A 15,613-nucleotide genomic window follows, 5' to 3' on the forward strand; every position below is an offset into this window, starting at 1 on the left:
GTCCAAGGAATGTTTTAACTCTATCTCGAATGGTGATCATCTAAAGATGGATCCGCCCATGAGATTTGATAACATTATGATATTATCCTAAGGACCAAAAGGGATATTCGCCTAAAGAACGCCACGTGGTGGTCGCCTGATACGAGAATTCCGCGGCGTATCGAAGTAAAGAGATCCGATGGGCGGATCACCCAGGACTCGCCAAGAGAGATCCGCGGAAGAACCTGTGAGGCGGATCTCCGTAAGCTCTCAATTCGCCATTGGAACGGCTGGGCCGATCTAGCAATAAAGACCATTAATGAGCTATCAATTAGCTAACCGCCAATTTAAGGGTAACCCGTAACCGCCATTAATAGGGCATTAATGGAGACTCTCTAGTTACTGGAAGTTACAACTTCATGACTATATATAGCCTATATCTCAGGCTATCAAGGTACACATTCACTTACCCTTTGTCAATTCAGTTTGCTCTCTTGTTCTTCCTTACTAACTTTGGCATCGGAGCTTCCCCCCGTCGAACCCAACGACGCCCCCACAGGGACGGAAGTTGATCGGAATTTCTCCACTCGTCATCAATTGGTGCGGTGAACGTGGAATCAAAGGAGGACGATCACCCTCAGATCCGTTTTCTGGATCCAGCTCTTCATCTTCTCCAAGTAGATCTCCGCGGAGGGGACGCCCAAAGGCGGGACCAGAGAATTTTGACGACAGAGTTCAAGCTGCGGTGCTCCGCATGAATGAGGAGAATGCCATGCATAACCCATTCGCCAATCGTGATTCGCCCTTTACGGCTTGGATCGAAGCGGAGGAAACGGATAGGCATTTTAAAATACCTAATCTCCCTATATACACGGGTGCTGACAACCCAGAGGCCCACGCCAGGAAATATCGAATACTGCTTCGCCTTAACCGTGCAACGGAACCAGTGCTATGTAAAATGTTTATCACCACGTTAGGAGGTCACGCTTATGACTGGTTCCAATCTCTACCTCCTAGCTCGATAGACAGTTGGGATCAACTAAGCAGAGAGTTTTGTGCTAAATTCGCCGGCTGTATCCCTCTAGTGGTCAAGTCACGGAAGCTTTTTGAATTAAAACAGAAGGCGAACGAATCCCTTCGAGAGTATGTAAACACTTTCAACAAATTGTGTATACAAATTGTTGATGTGGATATCTCCATGGCAGTGGAATCTCTAGTGAAGAACACAACTTGTAAGAGTTTACAGGAGGATCTAATCCGAAAGAAGCCCACCAGTATGGAAGAATTAATGGAGCGCTGCAAGGACTTTATGGAGGTGGATGACATTCGCCGCGAATCACTATCTCCGCCTAGAAAGGACAAAGGCGAATCTCGCCACCGGGATAGAGAAAAGGAGAAGCACCAAGACTCCTCCACTAGAAGCCGGCGAAGGGGTTCAAAGAACAAATCGACATTTGTCACATCCTTCACGCCTCTCAATGCCTCTAAGAGCGAAGTGCTCATGTGGATAGAGAACAGCCAGCACAAACGGAGCATTTCATACCCCGAACCAAAAAGGGGGGAGTACACCAATACTGGTAAAAATCCTAAAAATTATTGTAAATATCACAGGAAAAATGGCCATGACACAGACGCATGCTGGGAGTTAGCCCGGGAAATAGAGCGTCTCATTGAGAGAGGCAAATTGGATCGGTTCATCCAAAATGATGGCAAGAAGGGAGATGGTGATAGGTCCAGAGATGACCCGAAGAAGAAAGGAAAAGGGACCATCAATGTCATAGCAGACGGACTTGGGTACCAACCAGTACTGAAAAAGGCAAAGACCACCGCTCTTGACAGGGCATCACTAAATCGCCCCTTTGTAGATGTAGGTCCAGAGATCTCTCCTCATGCATATGCCTTGGTCATTACTATGATGGTGGAAGGCTGGGAGATGAAAAGAGTGATGATAGATACTGGGAGTTCGTGCAATGTCATCACAAGGGGAGTATTCGCCAAACTAATGGTAGACCCGATCCAAGTGGAAACCACCATAGTAGACATCCTGGGAGTGACAGGACACACCATTCGCACGAAGGGCCAAGTAACGTTAGATTGTGAGTTAGCGGATGACGAACAAGTCTGGAAAGGTGATCTGGAATTCTCTATCCTGGATGGTCAGTTAGCCTATAATATGATCCTTGGGCGACCTTTTATCTCCGAAGCGGCGGCCCTTATCTCCATTCGCCACTTAACTCTGTACATCCCCACGGCCAAGGGAGGTGTAATGATCAAAGAGAGTCAAAAAGTAGCTCAGGGGACATATTCGGCATCATTAATGATTCGCCCCCAGTCAAAGGAAGAAGACGAAGAAGAAGAACTCGTCACAATGTACCTCATGGCAGATGAAAAGCAGGTACGGATGGCTAAAGGGCTCAAAGGAGAAATTAAAGAAGCAATCACCATGGTTCTCCATGAAGCAGAAGACGTCTTTGCTTGGAAGGATGAGATGCTCCCCGGGATTAGTCCAGATGTGATCACTCACAAACTCAACATCGACAAAGATGCAGTCCCGGTTGCCCAAAAGCGGAGAAACCATGGCCTAGAAAGGCAGAAGGTGATAGAGGAAGAAATCACCAAGCTCCAACGTGCGGACGCCATTGAAGAGGTACTTTATACACAATGGCTGGCGAATGTCGTTCTAGTAAAGAAAGCAGGCGGATCCTACCGCATGTGTATTGACTTTACAGATCTCAATAAAGCTTGTCCAAAGGACAACTACCCCTTGTCATGTATCGATATCCTCGTAGATGGAACCGCGGGACACGCTATGTACTCCTTCACTGACGTGAAATCCAGCTATCACCAAATCCCAATGGAGCCCTCAGATAGAATCAAAACCTCGTTCATGACTCATCAAGCCACTTATTGCTTCAAAGTCATGCCCTTCGGGCTTAAGAACGCAGGTGCAACCTATCAACGGATGATGAATAAAATATTCACGAAAAGCAAAGGTGATAACTACTCCGTCTATGTAGATGACATGATCATCAAGAGTACCACTGTGGAAAAGCATGCAGATGATGTAAGGGAGGTACTAGGCGTACTCCGACGTCACAATATCAAACTGAACCCAGAAAAATGTACCTTTGGTGCAACGTATGGAAAGTTCTTAGGATTCATGATTAGCTAGAAGGGAGTAAGCCCAAATCCTGACAAGGTTAAAGCCGTTCTGGAGATGCAAGCACCACAGAATATCAGGGAAGTGCAACGCCTTAACGGGCGGATCGTAGCCTTGGGCACGTTTATCTCTTGTTCGGCCCGCAGATGCTAACCCTTTTATGAGGTCATCAAGAAGCAAAAGGCGTTCGAGTGGAATGAGGATTGTGAGAAGGCCTTCGAAGGAATCAAACGGTTTCTCACAGAACCGCCCTTAATGAGTCGGCCCTTGAAAGGTGAGGATCTTTATATGTATGTCTCGGTTACAGATAAAGCTGTTTGCACAGTCATGATAAGAGAAGAGGACGGCCAGCATTATCCAATTTATTACGTGAGCAAAGTATTAAAGGATGCTGAAACCAGATACTCCAAGCTTGATAAAATGGCGTTGGCTATTGTCACCACGACAATCTGCCTTAGGCCATACTTTTAGGCTCATACTGTCATAGTTCGAACAAACATACCCATGAGGAAGGTATTACAAAAACCGGACACTTCAGGCAGATTGATGGAATGGGCAATCCGCCTTGGAGAGTTTGACGTACGATACGAGAGCAGATCAGCCTTGAAGAGTCAAGTCTTGGCAGACTTTGTGAATGAATTCACAAAAGAAGGGATGAATCTCCCCAAATGATGTTAAAAAATTGCTGGATCACCTTGAAGCCAAAGAAACTAAATGGGAGTTGATCCATGTACCTCACGGATCAAATACTGAGGCGGATCATCTAGCTAAAATGGCTTCCAGCAAGGAGAACTGGACGGATCCACAATGCCTGTTCGAAGTTAGAGCGGCTCCGGCCTTCGCCTCAGAAGAAGTATCCATACTCATGACAGTAGAAGGTGATTGGAGGTCTGCCATCCGCCAATATCTGTTAGATGGAACACTACCTACAGACAAGGAGGAGGCTCGGTGGATAGTCAGGAAGGCGGCCTATTTCTCTATAATACATGATTGCCTCTACAGAAAATCTTTTAGCCATCCTTGGTTGAAATGCATTTTGCCAGAAGAGGGACAACAGGTTCTCAAGGAGCTGCACGAGGGAACATGTGGAGCCCATGAGGCATCCGCCTCCATCTTGAAGAAGTTGAGGTTAGCAGGTTTTTATTGGCCCACAGCAGAACTGGATGCACAGAAACTGGTGGAATCTTGCCATAGTTGTCAGATTCATGCAAATGAATCCCATACCGCCAAACATCTCCAGAGGCCCATCATTGAAGGTCGACCTTTTGCTGTTTGGGGAATTGACATTGTTGGACCATTTCCTCCTACTCGTAGACATTTCACTAAATGGGTGGAGGCTGAAGCTGTCTCCTCCATTAATGCTGAACGCATGGTGGAGTTCGTCAAAGATAATATTGTGGGGAGATACGGAGTTCCGCACACGATCATCACCGACAATGGAACGCAATTCAACTGTGGTGAGTTCAAAGCTTTCTGTGAAAAATTGGGCATTTTAAACAGATTCGCCTCCGTATATTACCCACAATCCAACGGTATGACTGAAGTCACGAATCGGACAATCGTAAAGGGAATAAAGAAAAGACTGGGGGAGCATGATAAGAAATGGGCGGATCAGTTAATGAGCGTCTTATGGGCGTATCGTACTACTCCTCGCACGGCCACAGGCGAAACTCCATTCGCCCTTTCTCATGGCGTGGAAGCCATAATCCCAGTCGAGACTGGTCCATATCACATAGTGGACAAGATTGGGTTCGCCACATTTAAAATCCATGACATGGACGGAAATACATTGCCACGCACTTGGAATCTCCAAAATCTCCGCAAGTACTTCGCCAGAAAATAGAATGTAAACAAGGTCTTGAGTACTCTTTTTCCTTTAATAAGCTTTTTTCCCATGTGGTTTTTCTTGTTAAAGGTTTTAATGAGGCTCACATATAAGACCCACTTGCTGTAATAAAGCATTTCTTCTATCAATAAAAAGCAATTGTTCTATTGTCCATATTCTTTTTAAGTATTTTCTTACAGCAATATAAATATTCCAGTCTCAAAAAGAGGGGGGGCATCAAACGCTCTCCACATTAAAAAGTACTGCTATCTCATAGCTACTTTTTCTCCTCAAAGATAGGAGAACAATCTCATGGGCGGATCCATATGTAGATGATCCCCATTCGAGATAGAGTTAAAACGTTCCTTATACGCAAGGTCTTTACACTCTCTTACTCCCTTCCCAAAGAAGGGTTCACAAGTCCTACAGGCGGATCACTTCACCTCAAAGATAGGTAGCAAGTTGATCCCTAAAGGCAGCTTTACTTCCTCTAAAGGAATAAAACAGCTTCAAACCTTCACAAAGGTTCGCACAATGGAGTATGTCTGGCCACCTACTCCAAAAGAAATCCTAAAAGCCTATATATATATTTCCTTACGCAACCGTAAAGGTAAAATAAATAGCAAACATAAGGATTAAAAAATTGTATTCAAGTTTTACAAAACATAAACATCAAGTTACAACAGGAGCATTCTCCTTAACATTCTTCTCGCTAGAAGCACCTGCTTGAGAAGCTTCCTTCTCGGCAGCCCCAGATACGCCCACCAAGGAGACCTCCTTTTCCATGAAAGGTGTTCCCCTAGGAAGAGGGGTGCTATCAGTTATCGGCTCCTCACCTGACTTCGGAGGCACTTCCTCGAGGTCCACTAGCTTAACGTTGGTGGAAGCTTTGCTTTCCTAGATGGGTCCCTTCATCCATTTCCGAACATAGTCACGGAGGTAGTCCTTGATGTCCGGGATTTTATTAAATTTAAGAACATCTTCTAGGTCTGGAACGGCGAACTGCGGATCTGTAAAATCGATCTCCGGATACGCCAGCGCGACATACGCCATGATCAGTTCGCCGTAAAAGAAAGCTTGCTCACCAGCCATGTACTCTGCTTCTTCCAAAGCATTCTCATGCTCGTTGGCATCAGCCTCAATCTTCTCCTTTAGCTTCTGTATCTCGGCATCCTTAAGGGCCATGGCGGACGTGGCGGATGCGATATTCGCCCTAGCATCAGCAATTTCTTTCTCCAACCTTTCTATGGTAGCCTTATCCGCCACGCCTTGAAGGAGCTCAGCTTCCATAGCGCGTATACGAGTATACATCTGTCAAAGACAAACTGTTTTGTCAAAATGAAGGAACAAAGGTACAACTTTTTCTAAAAACAAAGAAATCCATTCTAACAAGGGGACCTACCGTAAGAAGCTCCGTCTTTCCCCTTTGAGCGTGGATTGATCCTGGAATCTGGTTCTGATTCCTCTGTACCTCGCCCAGCTGACCCAGAGCCTCATCTAGGTCATTGATAACCGATTCATTCTCCAAAGATCCCTGGACACCATACTTGGCGGACCAGTATCTGCCTAGGTCAGGCTTCGCCGTCTGCACGAAAATGTAAGGATCAAAACTAAGATTCCAAACATAGCTAACAGATAAGAGATAAAGACAACCTACTTGTTCCATCTCCACCACGGGCATGGTGGATCTCATGGTATCCGCCATAAGCTTTGGTCCGCCAGAGGCTGCAGGCTTCCTCCTTTTTAGAGGCGGATCGGCCACTGTCTCCGCCAGACGTTTCTCGGTATCCTTTTGGGGGTTCGCCACCTGAGCTTTCTTGCGAGCCTCATCCTCCAAAAACTTCCTACGCTTCTCTGCAAGAGCGTGATTGGCCTTAGATAAACCCCTGCCAAAGAAAACAATAAAGTAATCAAGGTTCAAGAAGAAAACAAAGTTACCTTGGTCAAATTGTGCAATCTTCGAGTAAATGAACTTGTCCCCATCCTTGCGAATCAGGGGAATATCACTCATCATGAAGGCTAAAGCATCCGCATATGTCCAGGCATCTGCCTTGACACTCTTCATGAGCTCCGCCACCACCTCATCACTATTCGTCAGAATACGCATATCTCCCGCCATATGTAAAGGCTTGGGATTCCAGTATGTTGGGAAGCCTAGAGATTCGCCCTCATTCATCTTCACGTAGAAGAATTTTTCATCCCAGCAATGGACGTTGGACATTTTGCCACTAAACGGCGAATATACTCCAAATTTTGCAAAAGTGAGGAAAGACTCAGACTTTCGCTTCAACGGTTTGTGAAAAGCTCTGAAGATACGGGGAGTGAATACTACTCCTAAGTTCAAGGCCAAATAGCAATCTAAAGCAATATCTAACCAGCCATTGGGATGTAATTGGCTGGCAGTGATATCGAAGTAAGAAAGGATGTCCGCCATCATATTTGGAAGAGGAAGTCGGAACCCTCTCTCTACATGGCTACAGTATACGGTTAGAAAACCACTTGGCGAACAGGAGGGCCGTTGATGAGCCGCCACTAACTGAGTCTCATAATTATTGATCCATGGGAAGCGACTCGCCAGATCCGCTAGATCCGCGGCACTCATACGAGATGGAGTGGACTCCGCTCGAGGATTCTTTTTCCTAGGTTGGGAAGAAGAAGAGACCATCCTCCCAGAAAAACACCTAAAACCTACGGCCGGAGCAGTACTAGTGATCGGAGTGGAAAGGTTTTGACTCCTACCTAGACGAATTCAATCACGATTACACGCCGAGTTGTGTAACTCGGCTAAATCGGAGCTGACCATACCTTCGGAGGAAAAAGAATTTTCCGATGACGAAGTAGTCCAACTAAATACAGGCTCAGAGGAAGAAGTCAAATTAAAAAATTCAGAAGTTGATTCGGAAGATGAAGAAGAGCTCCTAAACATTCAGAGAAAGTAGAATGAAGAGGATGAACTTACATGAAAATGAAGCTTCAAGGATTCTGAAACTCTGAGAGAAGCTCTGTAAATGAAAACGCAAAGGAAAATGGTGAAATGAGGAAGAAAGAGAAAGGGGGAAAAGAAGAAAACATTTTCTCTTTCCTTGAGCGGCGTGCCTGTGACGCGTGTCATCCATCGATTGGCATCGAACAGAGGGATCATTAATGCAGGTAATCATGACAGTGCGCAAAGAAGCTCAAAAGCCCTAAAGGACTTTAAAGGAACTTTGGGGGGCTTCTGATAACATTGTGATATTATCCCAAGGACCAAAAGGGATATTCGCCTAAAGAACGCCACATGGTGGTCGCCTGATACGGGAATTCCGCGGCATATCGAAGTAAAGAGATCCGATGGGCGGATCACCCAGGACTCGCCAAGAGAGATCCGCGGAGGAACCTGTGAGGCGGATCTCCGTAAGCTCTCAATTCGCCATTGGAACGGTTGGGCCGATCTAGAAATAAAGACCATTAATGAGCTATCAATTAGCTAACCGCCAACTTAAGGGTAACCCGTAACCGCCATTAATGGGGCATTAATGGAGACTCTCTAGTTACTGGAAGTTACAACTTCATGACTATATATAGCCTATGTCTCAGGCTATTAAGGTACACATTCACTTACCCTTTGTCAATTCAGTTTGCTCTCTTGTTCTTCCTTACTAACTTTGGCATCGGAGCTTCCCCCCGTCGAACCCAATGACGCCCCACAGGGACGTAAGCTGGTCGAAATTTCTCCACTCGTCATCAAGATTGTTCTCCTAGATTTGAGGAGAAAAAGTAGCTATATGATAGCAGTACTTTTTAGTGTGGGAAGCGTTGGATGCCCCCCTTCTTTTTGAGACTGGAATTTTTATATTGCTGCAAGAAAATACTTAAAAAGAATATGGACAATAGAACAATTGCTTTTTATTGATAGAAGATACGCTTTATTACATCAAGCGGGTCTCATATGTGAGCCTCATTAAAACCTTTAATAAGAAAAACCTAATGGGAAAAAAGCTTATTAAAGGAAAAAGAGTACTCAAGACCTTGTTTACATTCTATTTTCTGGCGAAGTATTTGCGGAGATTTTGGAGATTCCAAGTGCGCGGCAATATATTTCCTTCCATTTCTTGAATCTTAAATGTGGCGAATCCAATCTTGTCCACTATTCGATATGGACCTGTCCAGGTGAGCCCTAGCTTGCCCTTCCCTTCTCTAGATTGGATTTTGTCGGCCTTGCGGAGCACGAGATCTCCCACATTCAGGTCTACAAGTTTGGCATTTTTGTCATGATAAGTTGCGATCCGTTGCTTGTATGCCGCCATGTGTACATATGCCTCGTCTCTTCTATCCTCCACTTGATCAAGACTTGCTTTCAATCTCTGATTATTTTCATCCTTGCAATAGAATGCAACTCTGTCACTTGGAACCAATATCTCGACTGGGATTACAGCTTCCACGCCATGAGAGAGGGCGAATGGGGTCTCGCCTGTGGCCGTTCGAGGAGTAGTACGATACGCCCATAAGACGCTTGTTAACTGATCCGCCCATTTCTTATCATGCTCACCCAATCTTTTCTTTATTACCTTTACGATTGTCCGATTCGTAACTTCAGTCATACCATTGGATTGTGGGTAATATACGGAGGTGAATCTGTTCAGAATGCCCAATTTTTCACAGAAAGACTTGAACTCAGCACAGTTGAATTGCGTTCCATTATCTGTGATGATTGTGTGTGGAATTCCGTATCTTCCCACAATATTATCTTTAACGAATTCCACCATTTGTTCAGCATTGATGGAGGAGACAGCTTCAGCCTCTACCCATTTAGTGAAATGGTCTACTACCACTACCACGTACTTCCTCTGTTTACGAGTAGGAGGAAATGGTCCAACGATGTCAATTTCCCAGACAGCAAAGGGTCGACCTTCGATGATGGGCCTCTGGAGATGTTTGGCGGTATGAGATTCATTCGCATAAATCTGACAACTATGGCAAGATTCCACCAGTTTTTGTGCATCAAGTTCCATTGTGGGCCAATAAAATCCTGCTAGCCTAGACTTCTTCAAGATGGAAACGGATGCCTCATGGGCTCCACATGTTCCCTCGTGCAGCTCCTTGAGAACCTGTTGTCCCTCTTCTGGCAAAATGCATTTTAACCAAGGGTGGCTAAAAGATTTTCTATAGAGGGAATCATTTATTATGGAGAAATAGGCCGCTTTCCTGACTATCCACTATGCTTCCTCCTTGTCCGTAGGTAGTGCTCCATCTAATAGATACTGGCGGATGGCCGACCTCCAATCACCTTCTACTATCGTGAGTAGGGATACTTCCTCTGAGGCGAAGGCCGGAGCTGCTTTAACTTCGAATGGACATTGTGGATCCGCCCAGTTCTCCTTGCTAGAAGCCATTTTAGCTAGATGATCCACTTCAGTGTTTGATCCGCGAGGTACATGGATCAACTCCCATTTAGTTTCTTTAGCTTCAAGGTGATCCATCAATTTTTTAACTTCAGCAACGTATTTGGCCAAAACGCCATCCTTTACCTCGTAATTTTTGATCACCTGGTTGACCATCAACTTGGAGTCACTATAGATCACGATCCGCTCGGGAGTGATTTCTTTCAGTAGACGCAGTCCCAATATTAAGGCCTCGTACTCCGCTGCATTGTTGGTTGCAATAAAATCCAATCTTGCTGCGTACCGTAGTTTTATATATTGGGGACCTGTGATTATGATGCATATACCAGCTCCTTCTGCCGAGGAGGCTCCATCTGTATACATCGTCCATTCTTCGACTTGAGATTTAGGGAGATTCATCCCCTCTTCAGTGAATTCATTCACAAAGTCTGCCAAGACTTGACTTTTTAAGGCTGATCTGCTCTCGTATCGTACATCAAATTCTCCAAGGCGGATTGCCCACTCCATCAATCTCCCTGAAATTTTTGGTTTTGCAATACCTTCCTCATGGGTATATTTATTCGGACTATGACAGTATGAGCCTGGAAGTAAGGCCTAAGGCGGATTGCTGTTGTGACAACGGCCAGAGCCATTTTATCGAGTTTGGAATATCTGGTTTCAGCATCCTTTAATACTTTGCTCACGTAATAGATTGGATACTGCTGGCCATCCTCTTCCCTTATCATGACCGTGCAGACAGCTTTATCTGTGACCGAGACATACATATAAAGATTCTCACCTTTTAAGGGCCGACTCATCAAGGGTGGTTCTGTGAGAAACCTTTTGATTCCCTCGAAGGCTTTTTCACAATCCTCATTCCATTCGAACGCCTTTTGCTTCTTGATCACCTCATAGAAGGGCTGGCATCTACGGGCTGAATATGAGATAAACCTGCCCAAGGCTACGATCCGCCCGTTAAGGTGTTGCACTTCCCTGATATTCCGTGGTGCTTGCATCTCTAGGACGGCTTTGATATTGTCAGGGTTTGGGCTCACTCCTTTCTGGCTAATCATGAATCCCAAGAACTTTCCATACGTTGCACCAAAGGTACATTTTTCCGAGTTCAGTTTAATGTTGTGACGTCGGAGTACGCCCAGTACCTCCCTTACATCATCTGCATGCTTTTCCACAGTGGTACTCTTAATGATCATGTCATCTACATAGACGGAGTAGTTATCACCTTTGCTTTCCGCGAATATTTTGTTCATCATCCGTTGATAGGTTGCACCTGCGTTCTTAAGCCCAAAGGGCATGACTTTGAAGAAATAAGTGGCTTGGTGAGTCACGAACGAGGTCTTGATTCTATCTGAAGGCTCCATTGGGATTTGGTGATAACTCGACTTTACGTCAGTGAAGGAGTACATAGTGTGTCCCGCGGTTCCATCTACGAGGATATCAATACACGGCAAAGGGTAGTTGTCTTTTGGACAAGCTTTGTTGAGATCTGTAAAGTCAATACACATGCGGTATGATCCGCCCGCTTTCTTGACAGAACTACATTCGCCAGCCATTGTGTATAAAGTACCTCTTCAATGGCATCCGCCCGCTGGAGCTTGGTGATTTCTTCCTCTATCACTTTCTGCCTTTCAAGGCCATGGTTTCTCCGTTTTTGGGCAACCGGAACTGCATCCTTATCGATGTTGAGTTTGTGAGTGATTACATCTGGACTAATCTCGGGGAGGATCTCATCTTTCCATGCAAAGACATCTTCTGCCTCATGAAGGACCTTGGTGATTGCTTCTTTAATTTCTCCCTTGAGCCCTTTAGCCATTCGTACCTGCTTTTCATCCGCCATGAGGTACATCTATGTTTCGCCCAAGGCCATTGTGACGAGTTCTTCCTCCTCCTCATCTTTAGACTGGGGATGGATCATTAAAGATGCCGAATACGTCTCCTGAGCTACCTTTTGACTTCCTCTGATCATTACACCTCCCTTGGCCGTGGGGATATAAAGAGTTAAGTGGCGTATGGAGATAAGGGCTGGTGCTTCGGAGATAAAGGGTCGCCCAAGGATAATATTGTAAGCTAACTAGCCATCCAAGATGGAAAATTCCAGATCGCCTTTCTAGACTTGATCTTCATCTGTTAACTCGCAATCTAGTGTTACCTGGCCCTTTGTTTGGATGGTATGTCCTGTCACTCCCAGGATGTCCACTACGGTGGTTTCCACTTGGATTGGGTCGACCATAAGCTTGGCAAATGCTCCTCTTGTGATGACATTGCATGAACTCCCGGTATCGATCATCACTCTTTTCATCTCCCAGCCTTCCACCATCATAGTAATGACCAAGGCATCCGCATGAGGAGAGATCTCTGGGCCAACATCTGTAAAAGGGCGATTAAGTGATGCCTTGTCAAGAGCGGTGGTTCTTACCTTTTTCAGTACAGGTTGGTATCCAGGTCCGCCTGCTATGACATTGATGGTCCCCTTTCCTTTCTTCTTCGGATCATCTCTGTATCTATCACCATCTCCCTTCTTGCCATCATTTTAGACGAACCGGTCCAATTTGCTTCTCTCGATGAGACGTTCTATTTCTCTGGCTAACTCCCAACATGCATCTGTGTCATGGCCATTTTTCCTGTGATATTTGCAATAATTTTTGGGATTTTTCGAAGTGTTAGTGTACTCCCCCCCTTTTGGTTCGGGGGTATGAAATGCTCCGCTTGTGCTGGCTGTTCTCTATCCACATTAGCACTTCGCTTTTAGAGGCATTGAGAGGTGTGAAGGATGTGACAAATGCCGATTTGTTCTTAGAACCCCTTTGTCGGTTTCTAGAGGAGGAATCCTGGTGCTTGTCCTTCTCTTTATCTCGGTGGCGAGATTCGCCTTTTTCCTTTCTAGGCGGAGATAGTGATTCACGGCGAATGTCGTCTACCTCCATAAAATCCTTGCACCTTTCGATTAATTCCGCCATATCACGGGGCTTTTTCCGAATTAAGTCTTCTTGTAAGCTTTTACATATGGTGTTCTTTGCTAGAGCTTCCGTCGCCATAGAGACATCCACATCGACAATTCGTATGCACAATTTGTTGAAATTGTCTACATACTCTCGAAGGGGCTCGTTCGCCTTCTGCTTCAATTCGAAAATCTTTCGTGATTTGACCACTGGAGGTATACATCCGGCGAATTTTGTACAAAACTGCCTACTTAATTGATCCTAGCTATCGATTGACCCAGGAGGTAAAGATTGGAACCAATCATAAGCGGGGCCGCCTAAAGTGGTGATAAACATCCGGCATAAGACTGCTTCACTAGAACGGTTAAGGCTGAGCAACATTCGATACTTTCTTGCATAAGCCTCCGGGTTGTCCGCACCCGTGTAAACGGGTATATTAGGTATTTTTTGATGCCTCTTCGTTTCCTCCGCTTCGATCCACGCTGTAAAGGGTGAATCACGATTGGCGAATGGATTATGTCGGGCATCCTCTTCATTAATGCGGAGCACCGCAGCTCGAACTCGATCATCAAAATTCTCCGGCCCTGCCCTGAGGCGTCCTCTTCGTGGCGATCGACTCGGAGGCCTCCTACGGGGAGATCTACTTGGAGAAGATGAGGACCTGGAATCAGATGACGGATCTGATGGCGAACGTCTGTCTCCACCACCTTATCCGCCACCACCTTGTCCTCCACCTCCTTGCCCGCTGCCACCTTGGCCTCCACCACCTTGGCCACTACTGCCTCCATGATCTCTAGAAGAAAGGTGCCTACCCTCTCCTTGGTGTGGCGGTGCCCTGTCTGAACGGGGCGTCTCTATTGGCCTCTTACTTTGTCTACGACCAGTAGATGGGGGTGATCTACCCCTACGGGAGGATTTTGGTCTCCGGGGCGAAGATGATTTGGACCGCTTACTTTTCTCCTTTCGACGCTTTTTCTGCCTTCGGCCTTCCGATCCGCCCTCAGGAAGACTCGATCGTGGGCGGCTTTGATTACCTGATCCGCCCAGATTCATCCTTTGACTTCCACCTGCTTCATCATAAAATAATTGCCGATCCAGCTGCTACTTGGAACGAGTTTAGCTGCTACTTGGGTCAAGAAGAGGGAATGGGGCTAGAGTTCCATGATGATAGAAAAAGATAAAGAGAGGCAAATGTGTCAGGTTTGGTTAAGAATAATAATCTTGAGCCCGTATTGTATTAGTGTATGTTTGTCTTAATGCTAGAAGACATAAAAATTCTATTACTCGTCTCTGAGAAATTTGAAGAGTGAGAAAGAATTAGAGAGAAGAAGATGAAGAGGTGGAGGGATAAGGGTACAAGATAGAGAATAATAATTGATTTTTTTATAATTTATGGGTCCCACTTTACTAATGACTTGAATGAAAATGATGAGGTGGTGCGTTGATCAAGTATTGACTGGTCATTTTTACCGGTTGTACACTAAAGTGGGAAGTCACCTATAAGGTCGTACATATTAGGGAGACAAATTGAATATTGTACACCAAAATGTGAAATGGGACAAAAGTTGTACACCATTAGTGATATTTACCCATATTAATACTATCCAAACTGGCTCATCCTTATAAAAAAACGACTCATCCTTTCATGATTAACATGATGTTCACATTAACCCTGATTACCAAATTGAATTTGGTTATTTATTCACCCTTAGATCTAATGGTTAAAATTATTGAATTGTTCATAAAACTAGTTTTTAATAAAAAAACTATTCAATAGAAAAAACTTCCATCTCCCTTCTCTCTTTTTTTTTTTCTTTTTTCTCTTTCTCTGTGCCAAATTCTCATATTTTGTTTGTTGATCTACTATAAGGAAGACGAAAAAAGTTTGTCTTCTTTCTTCCTCCTTCTACCGGATTAGGTTTTTGTGGTTTTTATTCTTGTTTTTTCCTCAGTGTTCATATATTTTTATCGGATCTTCTTTATCCGTTTGAATTGTATATGCTCTCTAAGGAATTGTATCTTCTTTCTCAGATTTAGCAAGAGCGAAAAATGTTTATCTTATCCGTGGACCAATAAATCTGCGTGGTTGCAAAAAAAAAAAACTCAGATAATGTTTGGAATGACCTAAAAGATGAATTTTGGATCGCATATGTTTTTCTACAGATTTGGATTTACGAGAAGTATATGTTACATTGTTGTTTGATGTTTTTTTATACATTTTATGGTTTTCTTTATTTTTTGTAGTCGTTTTTATCCTTTCGTGGATCTTTTATTGGCTTTAACCTTTACTTGTGTGAAGTTTTATTTCTTATATTTTGCTTCTTGTGTATTC

Source organism: Euphorbia lathyris, chromosome 1 (genome assembly GCF_963576675.1).
Source record: "Euphorbia lathyris chromosome 1, ddEupLath1.1, whole genome shotgun sequence".
Classification (NCBI taxonomy): Eukaryota; Viridiplantae; Streptophyta; class Magnoliopsida; order Malpighiales; family Euphorbiaceae; genus Euphorbia; species Euphorbia lathyris.